Here is a 16,390-nt window from a genome sequence, read left to right as displayed (position 1 = left end):
AGTAGACTACCTGATTCCTCTTGAAACTAATATCTAAATATTTATGAAGATGTAGTCAAGACTCTGTGAAAATATAATAAGGTAATGGAACTCATTTGGGTGGCTTTGGTGAAAAGACTGTCCGTTAATGTTATTGATGTACACTGGAAGACATCTGATGTGAAGTTCACAATTGAAATGTTACAAACACTTCAGCATATGGATCCTTCACATTCACTTAATTGCCAGTTTAGTAATAATTTTATGTAATGAGGAATTATTAATAATATGTGAAATACTAAATTGACGTAATCACCAAAAAATGTAATATGACATCCACTGTGCAAAGGATGTTATAATTCCAGATGTCTTTGTTATATTTTAAACAAAGAATATAACTGGCCAAGTTCATCTTTCAAAACTGTTGACTTTATAAAGTTTTAATAAATTTTATAAAATTGTGTTTAAAGGTAAGGCTATTAATCACATGTTCTTTTTCTTCATTCTTAATATCCCTTATTAGCATCCAGTTATGACTAAAAACTTGATAAATTATTATTAACAAACTACCTTACAGTTTTGTGGCACAAGTCCCACTGTGAAATAAATCTCTATATGCTGTTTCTTTGATTATGTAGGCAGATACCAATACCCTGCTCAGATAGTTGAGGAAAAGGGACCAAATTTGTCTCTTTCGCAGTTGCAGTTTAATCATTCTGGACGATTGTGGTATTGGGACAAGAGATCTTTTATCTCCAGCACACCAATAAAAATCTTCCCTAAGTTTGCAATTACTGAAAGTCAATAGCCTATTGGTATGAGAAATGTACTCTTCAAGGACAAATGTCTACAACACAGTTATCACCCCTATTGCCACACAGAACAGATTGAGTGGGCATGGAGAATGTCAGGCATCTCCCCAGGTAAGCCTCGTCACAGCAGGATTGGCACACACTGATGTGGGGACCAGCAAAGTGTGCAAGGCCACTCATTCTCTGGGACCCTTGTCTAGTCCACAACTTCATTTTCCTGAGTCATTATTCTGACACATTTCATGGGCAACATCTTCAGTGAGAGAAAAGAGCCAATATGAATTTTTACTTATACTGGTATAAATCAAGAGAAACCCTACTGAAGCCAATAACTTTCTATACAAAATCATAAAAGTAAGAGGTAAACTGAAGCTATTAATGAACACCAAAATAGAAAACAAAGTCTTTAATTCCATTTTACCTCACTTCAGGATTAAGTGAGAGACACAGGAACTGAAGTTCAGCTGATCTGGGAGCTTGAATTGTGAAACATACACTTCAGCATATAAAATACATTGTGTAGCACATGTCCAATTTAAAAATTCATATACTGGAATGACCTTGTCCAGAATTACTATGTATACTTTCATCTCTTCTGCTCCTTTTTCATAAAGCTAACATCAGTGATGAACTCCTATTAAAATCGAAAGGATGAAGATCAGTATATTTACTGGAAGAAGGCATTTTCCAAACATCATTTAAAGAAGCGAGATGACAAGCATGAAAATGTAAATCAGAGGTCAATTTTGTTGCAGTTTTAGGTGGACACTACTCTCAAAATTTAATAATCCTTTGATAAAGGAGGTCCCACTTAGTACCTAGGGAATGGCCCATTCCAGGTGCTACTCCAATCAGTGTGTCTTCACAGGAGAACAGCTGTATGCAGAAAGTCTCAGGACTGGAGTTTATTAATTATTTCATGCTTAATTGAACATATTTTAATCAAATCTTATAATAAAATATGAGGTTTATTACTTCCATTACCTTTTAAAACATTAAATTATGGGATCTGAAGAGTTGCTTTCTGATTTTCTCCTTGGAAGAGTCTATCTAGGAATTACATGAACTATATTCAACAACAAATAGGACACGGCCTTTAGAAAGATCATGCATATATGTTTCATATGGGAGATAAAATGAGTTATTTGTATATCATACTATAACAAAGTAAAGAATTTTTCAGGCTATGTAAAATGTCTGTGTTCTTCAGGTGATATAATTTCAATGCTAGTAGATATGCTATGATTTGATGAATTGCAATAATTACTATGTGCATTGTACTCTTGTTTTCACATTTGCAGATTTTTTCTGTGAGGCTCACTAATGGTTTGTGTTTTAACCAATTTAATACACCCTTTCTTAAAGTATTTAGAAGCATTTTTTTATATAAAGAAATTGCTGTTGAACTGGCAAAAAGGCTCTATTTTAATATTTTAACAATCAGCAAAATAGTACTGTAGAAAACCAAAGCATTACATATTCTGAGAAATGTTACAATAGAGTATCTTATTTCTTGTAAAACACATTAAGCAATAGCAATCATTTTAGGCAAATGTTTATTTTATATTTGATCACTAAGCAAAAGAGAGTTTCATTCATCTTCATTTTTGCATTTTTAAATCCACATAATTTAGTTCACTGTCATGGTTTCACACATTCACACTGGAGCACTAAGCTGAATGTTAATAATTTTTCTGTGTATTGTATTAAGTGAAAGACAAAGTATTTTTCTCTCTTTTTTATTTTTGTTTTGCTTCACCTTTTCTTTTGGCTCTGTTTATAGCCCGAGGACCATGACATACAGGAAGATGAGAAGCCCCTTATCTTACCATCTATATCAAAGGTAGAAGTAGGAGATAACAATAACATTCCTTCTCCTCTCATGAAAGAGGACAGGAGGAATCAGAAAGAGAGTGAAAGAGCAAAAAGAAGCAGTTGAAGAGCTGGAAAGGGGAGAATTCTGAAAATTCATTTTCAGACATGGTTTGATCTTCTGGTAGTCAAGGATTGCAATTAATATTAATTATTTTGCAAAGCTCTTCTCCTTTCTAAATTCTCTATCTTTTGCTGTAAGATTTGCATTTTAATTAATATCAGAGGATGATACTCTTGCTTATATTAAATAGTTGCTTAAACTCTAAGGAGTCCCACTGAAATAAAACACCAACCCATACTGAGTTATGACACCACAATCCAGCAAATTCCCTGCAGCATTTTTTATCTTAAATACAATTATATAGAATATAGTAAGGAAGTGCATGAAGTAAAAAATATGCACAATGAAAAACATAATTAAATGATGTACATTTCACCCAGCTCATCAAGAAAAAAATGTCTAAGATGACACAAGTGGGAGAGTAGACAGAATTTTCTAGAAGCGTAACCTATAATAAATATAGCAGGAAAATATAAACTAGCAAGAATTAGTGATTAGGGATCCAGTCCTGAGGGTACCAAGCAATCTCAAATTTTATTTAAGTGCATGGGAGCCCTAGGTGCTTGAACCTCTATGAAGCATGCCCTAGGCAACAAGGTAAGAATTTCATCTCACAAGAAACCAGAAACACTGAATATTATCCTTACAGATGAAAGTGACACTTGGAAGTTTTTACATTAGAGCTGAGTGAACATTTTATTTGCTGAAAATTATTTCACAGATGTTACCTTTATTTCTCTTTGCAAACTGCCCACAGAGATAGTAACATTGTAAAATTCTCAGATGTACTTCTTATTCAAACTTAGTCACAGACTTCTTCAGTGAATTTTCTCTTCAAAATCTGCTTTTGGTGAATATTTGAGCTTGCATTCACTTTTTCATGAGTAATTCATACTAATAAAGCTTGAGCACTTAAGTGTTCCTGGAATGCAAATGTGAAAGCATTGCAAATATGGTCTAATTGAAATCCACTTTCCACTTTGAGCAAATATTCGTGGAACATTTTTCCTAGTATTCACTTCATTTTAGTTGACATTATGGGCTAAAATCTCACTGATGTGCACTAAAGACAGACATCACAGCAGAACCCTCTTCAATAATGCAGGTGCAATATTCCTGGAACAGGCAGGTCTCTTGAACAGGCGCAGCATGATTTAACCTGCTCTGTCCTTTTATTTCATTCAGAGGGCAGCCTTTATAGTAGACTGTTCAATGGCTAAGTGAACTCTCCTGAGTGTTTCAGCCACACATCAAAATATAAGAGCACATGATGTACCTTGCTGTAAGCTCCCCTTCAGAGCTAATCAATAAAGTTATTCATCTAGCTTTTTTCATAATTACCAGTGATCAGCTTATTGCTGGTGCAAGATAGGCTTCTTCGGAACATATATTTGTTGCTGACGTGAGGTCACCATACAAGCAGTGACCAGTGGTATAACTTCTTTTATATTTATACGATAGATAGATAGATAGAAATAGCTATTGCTGCTGAAACATCTTGCTCTTTGGAAACAGGCAAAAGTGGTCAATCCGGACCCACTCAACCTTCCTTTAGACACTCACCTCAGATGCGTTTCAGTGCACTAGGAATCTCACCCTCCCTAGGAATGTGCTACAATCCATAGAGCAACAGGAGCCGCCAGAGGGCAATTCTGATCTTGGATGGTCAGAACTAATTTCTGGAAGTGCCCATCTTTCCCCATCAAGGAGAAGGAGGCCCTATGGTGACAAAACACCCAATGGAAATGCCTCAGAAAAATGCCTCTCTTGGGAGGGACAAATCCAGACCCTGTTGCCTCCAGTGTCAGATTTGTAACAACTTCATAGAATAGAATGGTTTGGGTTGGAAGGGACCTTTAGAGGTCATCTAGTCCAATCCCCCTGCAATGAGCAGGGACATCTTCAACTACATCAGGTTGCTCAGAGCCCTGTCCAGACTGACCTTGTATGCTTCCAGGCATGGGGCATCTACAGCCTCTCTGGGCAACCTCTTCCAGTGTTTCACCGCTCTCATCGTAAAAAATTTCTTCCTTATATCTAGTCTGAATCTACCCTCTTTTAGTTTAAAACCATTACCCCTTGTCCTATCGCTACAGTCCCTATTAAAAAGTCTGTCCCCATCTTTCTTATAAGCCCCCTTTAAGTATTGAAAGGCTGCAATAAAGTCTCCCCGGAGCCTTCTCTTCCCCAGGCTGAACAACCCCATCTCTCTCAGCCTTTCCTCATAGGAGAGGTGCTCCAGCCCCCTGATCATTTTTGTGGCCCTCCTCTGGACCTGCTCCAACAGGTCCATGTCTTTCTTGTACTGAGGTCCCCGGAGCTGGACGCAGCACTCCAGGTGGGGTCTCACCAGAGTGGAGTAGATGGGCAGAATCACCTCCCTCGACCTGCTGGCCACACTTTTGATGCAGCCCAGGATACGGTTGGCTTTTTGGGCTGCGAGCGCACATTGCCGGCTCATGTCCAGCTTTTCATCCACCAGTATCCCCCAGTCCTTCTCCGCAGGGCTGCTCTCAATCCCTTCATCCCCCAGCCTGTATTGATACCAGGGGTTGCCCGGACCCAGGTGCAGGACCTTGCACTTGGCCTTGTTGAATGGCATCCCGTCCCTCAGGCATGTCAACTGCACCATTCAGCTTGGTGTCATTGTTATTCTGGGAGTTACTGGAAAACACTTGAGAGACAATGCAGTCATTGGTCATAGCCAACACGGGTTCATGAGGGGAAAGTCCTGCTTAACTAACTTATTTTTGTTTTTTGACAAGGTCGCCCACCTAGTTGACCCAGGGAAAACAGTTGTCCTGGTTTCAGCTGGGACAGAGTTAATTTTCTTTCTAGTAGCTGGTATAGTGTTATGTTTTGCATTTAGTATGAGAATAATGTTGATAACACACTGATGTTTTCAGTTGTTGCTAAGTAATGTTTATACCAAGTCAAAGATTTTTCAGCTCCCTACAAGGGGAGATCGCGACCACCAACTCATTGACCACCTACTCAAATGGTACCACCTACTCAAAAGAAGACAATGAAGGAAGACGACAGAGTCTGCGCACTAATTTACATGAGGGGTGAAGAAGAAAGAACCAACCATTAAGGGAAATAATAATGAATATGTATTAGTTAAGTGTATAAAGGTGAGAATTTTTGAGACAAGGGTGTGCTGTCTTGAGACAGGCACCCATTCATGCGCATCAATGAAATTAATTTGAAAATACCTCGACTCTGTGTGTTATTGGCTTGCACACCGGGTAAACGAACTCCGTTTGTGGGACAACAGTTTTCTGGTGACCCAGATGGGACCTCGCTAACAGCCTTGCCTGGATCGTCTTGCCGCACCCAACAGGAAGAAAAGAACTGAGTGGACTCCAGCGTGCACCAACCTATTGATCGGGGATTCCATCAGCTCCTCTCCTGCGGTCGGGCGGTAAGCGACACAACAGTGCAATGCTATTTAAAAGAGGTATTTTTTTTAGAAAAAAGGGGAGAGAGGAAAACTACCGAAAAGCAATGAGCATTTGGATCCTGTGTAAGATGTATCAAGGAGGATATGCAGCAGAAGACAAAGGGAGACATCCCTCATAAATTCTTTTCGGTACCAAAATGGGCACTACTGCTTCTCAGGAAGTACCCTCCTGCTCTCCCTTAGGATGCATCCTAAAGAATTGGAATAAATTTGGTGGGGATCCCCTGACAAAAGATAAATTAAAATGTTATTGTAATCAGTGGTGGCCACAATACTGATTAGAGGATGGTGAGAAGTGGCCAGAAAATGGATCTTGAAAATATAATACGATATTACAATTAATGTTATTTTGTCGTAGGACTGAAAAATGGGATGAGGTACCTTATGTTGATTTATTCTTTACTTTGAGGAATGATTGGGATGTTTGAAAAAAATGCGGCTTATAGATTCTAAACATCAAATTGGTATATATGCATTGGGGGAAAAAAGGAAAAAGGAACTAAATTTTGTTGTACTGGATGTGGGGGTGGAAAAACTGAGACTGGAGAAAATGAAGAGGATGTACAATTACTAGTATACCCCCCCAAGAATTCGGAGGCAAATAGTTCGAGTGATGAAGAAAGTGATAATATGAGTCCAGTCTCAGGAAGAACAAGACAACAGAAACCTATAGCGCAAGCTCCCCTTAGACAAGCAGTGGGACCAGAAGGAACACCAGTATATGTACATGTACCATTTACCACCTCTGATTTATTAAATTGGAAACAGGTGGTTGGATCATATCAAAGCAATCCTGAAGGGATGCATAGTACTATCAAAACTGTGATGATGACTCATAACCCTAATTGGGGAGATATACAGGCCCTTTTAGAATATTTGTTCAGTACTGAAGAAAGAACAGTTTTAGAAAAAGCTGGGGAAGGAGTGACCCAACAGCGTGGGGGGGGGGATACCTAATATGGACATTTACCTCCCAAAAGAAGGTACCCTAATACGGGGGGAGGAATGGAAAGGCTAAAAGAGTACCAAAAATCTATTTTATATGGAATTCGACACAGTGTACAGAAACCTACAAATTTATCCAAATTATATGAAGTAAGACAAGGGGATAAAGAGACCCCTTCTGCTTTCTATGAGAGATTGTGTGAAGTGGCACGGAAATGGACTGATTTAGATCCAGAAGATCCCGGCAATTTGAAGTTGTTTAATATGTTGTTTACCGGTCAAGCTGCAATAGATATTAGAAAAAATTGCAAAAAGTAGAAGGGGCAGATGGAATGACAATTTCACAGTTATTATCCATTACATATCAAGTATATAATAATCGAGATGAGGAGGCTGAGAAGGAAAAACGAGGACGGGCCAAAATTCAGGCATCCCTAGTAGCTGCCCTAAGTGATGGGAGAAGCAGAGGGCGAGGAAGGGGACGTGGAAGAGGTGGAGGAGTTCAAGGAAGGGGAAGAGGACAGGAAAGTTATGATAGAGAAAATTACAACATCCCTTCAGGAGCAAATCAGTGTGCATATTGTAGAAAGGAGGGACATCGGAAAAATGAATGCCCTAATCTCTCTAACGATCAGGGAAAGAGGAAAGAGGAGGCTATTGAAATAATGGCAGAAATCGGGTTAGACTGAAGGGGACTGGAGGAATCTATTAAAATCTCCCCTGCCGATCCTCTGGTTCCGGTTAAGCTGGGGAATGAGATAATAGATTTTTTAGTTGATAGTGTGTCCTGGGTTCAGCTGGGATAGAGTTAATTTTCACAGGAACCTGGGAGAAGGGGGGCACAGCCGGGACAGCTGACCTGAACTAGCCAAGGAGCTATTCCATACCACGTGCCATCATGCTCAGTATATAGATGGGGAGCGGGCTGGGGGGTGGGCTCTCAGCTTTTCGGTGAGGGAAGTGGTGGAGCGTCGGGTTCCGGGTGGTGAGCAGTTGCACTGTGCATCACTCGTTTTGTATATTCTTTTATTACTACCGTTGTTGTTGTTGTTGTAACTTCTCTTTTTGTGTTGTCCCAGTAAATTGTCCTTATCTCAACCCTCGAGGTTCCGGTTTTTTTTTCTTTTCTCTTTTCTGATTCTCCTCCCCATCCCACCGGAGGGGGGCGGGAGGAGTGAGCGAGCGGCTGCGTGGTCCTTTGTTACCGGCTGGGCTGAAACCACGACATAGTGGAGCCACACATTCTGTAGTAACTAGTTATAAGGGACTCTTAAGTAAAACTAAAATAAATATTGTTGGTGTGACAGGGAAAAAGACCTTAAAACCATTTTTAAAACTTATGGAGTGTTCAGTTGGTGATACTAAATTAACTCATTAATTTCTCTATATGCCAGAATGCCCCTTACCACTGCTTGGACGAGACATGCTTTGTAAGTTGAATGCACAACTAACCTTTTCTGAAGACTGTTCAGTTGCATATTCCTGCAGAGATGGCTTGGAAAGCCCAGATATGTTTAATAACTTAAGAGAATCCTGATGAAGAAATGGATATTCCAGAAGAAGTACTAAACGCAGTTATACCTTTGGTGTGGGCATCGAAGATGCCTAGATGAGTGAAGAATGTGATTCCAGTAAAGATTGAACTTAAACCAGGAGCCCAGCCAGTAAGAAAAAGAGAATATCCTATTAAGCTGGAAGCCCAAAAGGGTTTAGAACCTATGATAGGCTCCTTTTTGGAATATGGACTGTTAAGAGAATGCCAATCATAATATATGTTTTAGGGTGGTTTTGAGGATTCCCGAGAAGGCAAACACACACACACTGACTATAAGGGAAAAAGCAAGCATTTATTAACTACAGACATGCGTGCTAACATGGTGTTACTCTGTTCTTCTAGTTTTACTGACTGGACCTTTGTGAGAGCATCAGCTTGTGCATTCCCCAAATGTGTCTCAGATTGTTCTTTTGTGTGTGTGTGTGTCCACATGAAATACACGGACATCCCTGTCCTGGAGGAGAGCCCAAATACACTCCCAGCAACTTTTTTTCCTTCTTAAATATGTTATCACAGAGGCGCTACCACTATCGCTGATTGGCTCGGCCTTGGCCAGCGGTGGGTCTGTCTTAGAGCCAGCTGGTATTGGCTCTGTTGGACACAGGGGAAGCTTCCAGCAGCTTCTCACAGAAGCCCCCCTGTAATCCCCCGCCACTACCAAAACCTTGCCACACGCAGCCAATACATTCCACCCCTCGCCCCTGTGCATCACATATTTAAGAATTATCATTAAAATCTACATTCATCGCACAAAATCTTCACGGTTTTCACAAACTTCACTCACATCAACAAAAAAGAATTCTCCACATCATAATCAAAATAATATCATCACCACACCGACAAAAAGTGGACAATTTACGCACAATCCACCCCTCATCCCTTCACCACAATTATAACAACAAAGATTCCCTACTTGTCATGCAGGTCTTCACTCTCTAGCTGCGTTCAGTCCATGTTTTGCCCGTTACCTCTCTCAGTTACTCGAATTCCTCACATTCCCGGGCTTCAGCACTAAAAAAGACTGTGGAGGGTTGACCGCCAGGTGTCCACCAAAGCCGTTCTATCACTCCCCCTCCTCAGCTGGACAGGGGAGAGAAAATATAACAAAGGGCTTGTGGGTCGAGATAAGGACAGGAGAGATCACTCAACAATTACTGTCATGGGCAAAACAGACTCAACTTGGGGAGAATTAACTCAATTTATTACCAATCAACCAGAGTAGGGTAATGAGAAATAAAACCAAATCTCAGAACACCTTTCCTCCAACCCTCCCCTCTTCCCAGGTACAACTTCACTCCTGGATTCTCTACCTACCCCCCCTGCCAGTGGCACAGGGGGACAGGGAATGGGGTTTATGGTTGGTTCGTTGTTGTACAACTGTAGTCGCTTTAAGCTCCCGCAACTGATTCTCCAGCTGCTCAACTTTTGCTTCCAGTTTCAAGCAACAAGGACTCCGTCCCGCGGTAGACCTTGTTATCGGATTTCTCTCTAATCCTTCATGTGGAGAGTCTCCCATTCACTCCCTCCGCAACCGAGTGGCGCAACCGACAGATAGCTATCGACCCCACTATCCGCATCCCACCCACTTCTGTCTGTGTGCCGCCTCCTTTACGGGAATCCCTTCCTCGTCGCCAATTATGTTTTAGGGTGGTTTCGAGGATTCCCGAGAAGGCGAACACACACACTGACTATAAGGGAAAAAGCAAGCATTTATTAACTACAGACGTGCATTATGCTAAGGGTATCTTGTAAAGCAGATTAACGTACCGACCCGAGGACCGTGAGGAAGATGGACCATCCGTACATTCTTGTGCCGTCTTGCGCCGCGAGCTCAGCCCAGCAATCGGTAGGTGCCAGCTTTACATGGGCGTCCCCACGGAGGCAACAGTGGCCTCGCTGTACACCAGCCCCATGCTCTTCAGGAAATCCTGGTATTTATACATTTGCAGAGGAACGGGTTTTGGCACACGTGGCCAGCGGGTGCCAAAACACGCCTTGGTTGCAACATAGGGAGCCTGTGACACATGCGCTCGCTGGCCAGGCGTGCTGCACGAGCCATAGCCATCCTGTCTATTGGTTCATGGGCTTTGTACACGCGACATATTGTCATAATCCAGCAGTCATGTGCCAACCATGCTCACAGCTGTACCGTGCAACAGCCCGCTGCACATCCTCCCCCAGTATTGCTCAGCTTTCTTATCTCCATGGTCAGCATTCCAAGCGACAGGCAACAAACCATCTGTTTTCTGTGCTGACTGCGCTTTTCTTGGCTATCTACTTCTTCCCCAGTGTTCATCCACGGACCAAAATTCCATCTTTTAACCCCTCCATATACAATATAATACTCCAATTTTACCTGTAAAGAAACCTTATTCTTCAGAGTATAGACTGGTACAGGATTTACAAGAAATTAATGCGAGGACAGTAGATGTTTACCCTGTGGTTCCGAATCCATATACTCTCCTTGCTTCAATCCCTGACAGTAATACTTATTTTACAGTGTTGGACCTAAAAGATGCTTTCTTTTGTATTCCTGTGGCTAAGCAAAGCCAGACCATCTTTGCCTTTGAGTGGGAAAATCCAACTACGGGGCAAAAGGCGCAACTATGTTGGACTGTTCTTCCCCAAGGATTCAAGAATAGCCCCACCTTGTTCAGTAACATACTGGCTAAAGAGCTAGAACAATGGCAAAGTGATAATGATGCTGTGACATTGTTGCAATATGTTGATGATTTGCTAATCGGTTCTTATAGTTATGAGGCAAGCCTGGAAGCCACCATTAGTTTGCTTAACTTTCTGGGCCTAGCGGGATATCGAGTTTCTAAGAAAAAGGCTCAGATAGGAAAAGAAAAGGTCCAATACATGGGGTTTGAAATTATGAAAGGACAAAGAGAATTAAGCAATGAAAGGAAAGAAGTGATTTATAGGATCGCTGTGCCTACATCAAAAAGACAATTAACAGGATTTCTGGGAATGGCTGGATGGTGTCATTTATGGATCCCCAATTTTGGACTCATTGCCAAACCATTGTATGCTGCCATAAAGGGACCTGAAGGGATTCTTGAATGGACACCAGAATGTAGAAAAAGTTTTGAGTAAGAGGGTTGTAGGAGGAGTTGTGAAACAAGGAATAACTCCTGCGGAATACTGGCAAATAGATTTTACGGAACTACCAAGGTGTAATTTATACAAATACTTATTGGTGATAATAGATACCTTTTCTGGTTGGCCAGAGGCCTTTCCATGCTGTACCAACAAGGCTAGAGAAGTAATTAAGGCCTTATTAAAAGCAATTATCCCTAGGTTTGGTATTCCAGAAGGTATTTCTTCTGATAAAGGACCCCATTTTATTGCAGAAATAGTACAGGGAGTTTCTAGATTTTGGGGTATTAAATGGTATTTGCATACCCCTTGGAATCCACAGTCCAGTGGTAAAGTAGAACAAATGAACCAAAATCTAAAAAGATAAATTTCAAAGTTGTGTCAGGAAACACAAATGAAATGGGTGGCTATATAAGAATTTGGAAAGATGAACCGTTAAAGGAAAAGTGGAAAGGACCTTATACTGTGTTGTTAAAGACTTATACTGCCGTCAAGGTAGAAGGAATTGACTCTTGGATACATTATACCAGGATAAAGAAAGCACCTACCGTGGGAACAAACTTTTGGAAATCTGAAGAAATAGAACCTTTAAAATTAAAGTTATCCAGATATTAATGACTTGTACTTGGGAAAATAGCTGTTTAAAAATAATACTGATTGCTGGTTTAACTTTTTGGTTTATGTTACCTTTGACTATTATTTGTATAAGGAAACCTTTTCAGAGATTTTGTGTACAAGAAACAGTCGAAAATGAAAGTCAGGGTGATTTTGTTGATGTTGATCTATCAAAATGTACACATCTGTAATAACAATGTAGTTTTGCAGCTCATCCAGTCATTCGGGAAAATTCACAACGTAAGTCAAATCACGGCATGCTTGCCACTACCAAAGACAGCAGCCTCTCCTTTGGAATGGGGAATTCTAACCCTCGATTTAAACTGAACTTTTGATACCATGTTAACAAATGGGACTGGAATATTAAGATTTACTTTAAGAAAAGAAAAAGTATTTGGATTAGGAAAATGGACGATTCTGGGAAACAATTCTAAAAATTGGTGTTGGCATGTTAATGAAACCCAACAACCTGGATTGATTAAGCAGACGGAGACATGTGATCGATTTCCTTGGGGAATGCAGTACCCTTCAGTATGGAAGACAGCAGAACAAGGAGAATGGCATTATATGCAACCTACTCCTTGGTATATTGATTGAACAAGGAATCAATCGAAAGAAAAAATAAGAGGAATTAACTTACCTTCAAATTTGACAGAGAGTACAGGGAAACTTCCTCTTGTCAAAAACTGGAATTGTACTCAAGTTTATAATTGTTTCATGAATGCAACTGAACTACAAAGATTGGGACTTTGGCTAGAGCTTTAAGACTAGGGTGCCTATGCCAAAACTATTCGACTTCCATAAAAGATACTTAGACAGGTACTATGATTAAGGGTAAAATTATAAACTGTGATTGGGAAATACTTTTTCCAATAGGACATACAGTATGGGTAGCCAGTGATGGATCCTGGTCAACACAGTTACCTCTAAGAGGCCCAAAGAAACAGATTACTTTAGGCCAATTATAAACAACTTCAAGAATGACACTTCAAAATCGTTTGGCTCTGGATTTATTACTGTTACATGAATATGGTGTGTGTGGATACCTGAAATTAAATAATGATCAATGCTGTGTCCACATTCCCAATATAACAGAAGATTTGGAGAAACAATTAGATACCATTAAACAAGTGGCAAGATCCAGTAAAAATATAAGAGGCAACAGAGACAGGGTGGTTAAATAAGATCCTGCATGGGTTTAGATTGTCCTGACTGGATGGCTACAGAGTTTACTACAGAATCTAATCATTTTGGTTATTATAGTGATTTTTGTTTCTATTTTGTTTGGATGTCTTAAGAGTATCATCGTGAAACAGGTATCTCAATTGTATGTATTAATGATGAGATAGAAAATGAGACTTGTTGAAGTATATTAAGACTTCACAAGTCTCAAAGGGGGGAATTGTTATCAATTAATATGTATAATATGATTGAAATAACCAGGGAGCTGCTAAAGTTCTGTGTACAGCCCCCATCAGTTAATATTTAAAATAGGGAAACAATAACTAGACATGATTTAGGGTTTAGGAACTAATTACTAGACAATGGGGCTTTGTAAATAAGTAGGATGCTTATGTCAGAAAAGGCAATGGATTGTGGTCTGGTCAATAAACCTTGAAGAACCGCTTGGAATGGCCAAGATTAGGTAAGAAGTAGGTAAAAGAGAATTCCTACAGGGGAGATCACGACCACCAACTCATTGACCACCTACTCAAATGGTACCACCTACTCAAAAGAAGACAATGAAGGAAGACGACAGAGCCTGCACACTAAATTACATGAGGGGCAAAGAAGAAAGAACCAAACATTAAGGAAAATAACAATGAATATGTATTAAAGTGTATAAAGGTGAGAATTTTTGAGACAAGGGTGTGCTGTCTTGAGACAGGCACCCATTCATGCGCATCAATGAAATTAGTTTGAAAATACCTTGACTCTGTGTGTTATTGGCTTGCACACTGGGTAAATGAACCCCGTTTGTGGGACAACACCTGAAGTCTCTGGCAGAAAGCCTGGGGAGACCAGAGGCTGACCCCTGGGGTTTTGGAGTCGGGGATACAGAGGATCCGAAGCCTGCTATACTCCAACTGAAAAAGAGATATTGGCAGCATATGAAGGAGTTCGAGCTGCCTCAGAAGTGGTTGGTACTGAAACACAGCTCCTCTTAGCACCCTGACTGCCAGTGCTGGGCTGGATGTTCAAAGGGAGGGTCTCCTCTACACATCATGCAACTGATGCCACGTGGAGTAAGTGGGTCGCACTGATCACACAACGAGCTCGCATAGGAAACCCCAGTCGCCCAGGAATTGTGGAAGTGATCACGGACTGGCCAGAAGGCAAAGATTTTGGAATATCGCCAGAGGAGGAGGTGACATGGGCTGAAGAGGCCCCGCTGTATAATAAACTGCCAGAAAATGAGAGGCAATATGCCCTGTTCACTGATGGGTCCTGTCGCATTGTGGGAAAGCATCAGAGGTGGAAGGCTGCTGTATGGAGTCCTACATGACAAGTCGCAGAAACTGCTGAAGGAGAAGGTGAATCGAGTCAGTCTGCAGAGGTGAAAACCATCCAGGTAGCTTTAGACATTGCTGAAAGAGAGAAGTGGCCAGTGCTCTATCTCTATACTGAGTCATGGATGGTGGCAAATGCCCTGTGGGGGTGGTTACAGCAATGGAAGCAGAGGTAAACCCATTTGGGCTGCCGCACTGTGGCAAGATATTGCGTCCCAGCTAGAGAATCTGGTTGTCAAAGTACATCACGTAGATGCTCACGTACCCAAGAGTTGGGCCACTGAAGAACATCAAAACAACCAGCAGGTGGATCAGGCTGCCAAGATTGAAGTGTCTCAGGTAGATCTGGACTGGCAACATAGGGGTGAGCTATTTATGGCTCAGTGGGCCCATGATACCTCAGGCCATCAGGGAAGAGATGCAACATATAGATGGTCTCATGATCAAGGGGTGGACTTGACCATGGACATTGTTGCGCAGGTTATCCATGAATGTGAAACATGTGCTGCAATTAAGCAAGCCAAGCGGTTAAAGCCCCTGTGGTATGGAGGGCGATGGCTGAAATATAAATATGGGGAAGCCTGGCAGATTGACTATATCACACTCCCACGAACCCGCCAAGGCAAGTGCCATGTGCTTACAACGGTGGAAGCAACCACCAGATGGCTGGAAACATAATCTGTGCCCCATGCCACTGCCCAGAACACTATCCTGGGCCTTGAAGAGCAAGTTTTATGGCAACACGGCACCCCAGAAAAATCAAGTTGGACAACGGGACTCATTTCCGAAACAACCTCATAGACACCTGGGCCAAAGAACATGGCATTGAGTGGGTATATCGCATCCCCTATCACACACTGGCCTCCAGGAAAATCGAATGACACAATGGACTGAACAAAAGACTACATTAAGAGCAATGGGGGGTGGAACCTTCAAACATTGGGATACACATTTAGCAAAAGCCACCTGGTTAGTCAACACCAGAGGATCTGCCAATCGGGGTGGCCCTGCCCAATCAGAACTTTTACATACTGTAGAAGGGGATAAAGTCCCTGTAGTGCACATAAAAAATATGCTAGGGAAGACAGTCTGGGTTACTCCTGCCTCAGGCAAAGGCAAACCCATTCATGGGATCGCTTTTACTCAAGGACCTGGGTGCACTTGGTGGGTGATGGGGAAGTCCGATGTGTGCCTCAAGGGGATTTGATTTTAGGTGAGAACAGCCAATGAATTAAATTGTATGATGTTAATTGCTATATAACCCTGCTACTGTATGTTATCATTACTATAATTGTTATATGCTATATCAATGGTATTACAGTAAGAATCACTTAGATCAAGCAAGAATGAACTGTGATAAAACTGAGTGAAGCGCAGTAGTGATGGAACCAGAACTGACTCCAGCATGCAACACCACACACCATCCTCCTGCTGCGCCCAATATCAACCTCTCACCACACTGCACCGAAGCCC

The sequence above is a fragment of the Harpia harpyja genome, chromosome W (assembly GCF_026419915.1).
Source record: "Harpia harpyja isolate bHarHar1 chromosome W, bHarHar1 primary haplotype, whole genome shotgun sequence".
NCBI classification, from domain to species: Eukaryota; Metazoa; Chordata; class Aves; order Accipitriformes; family Accipitridae; genus Harpia; species Harpia harpyja.
This window is presented reverse-complemented; position numbering follows the sequence as displayed.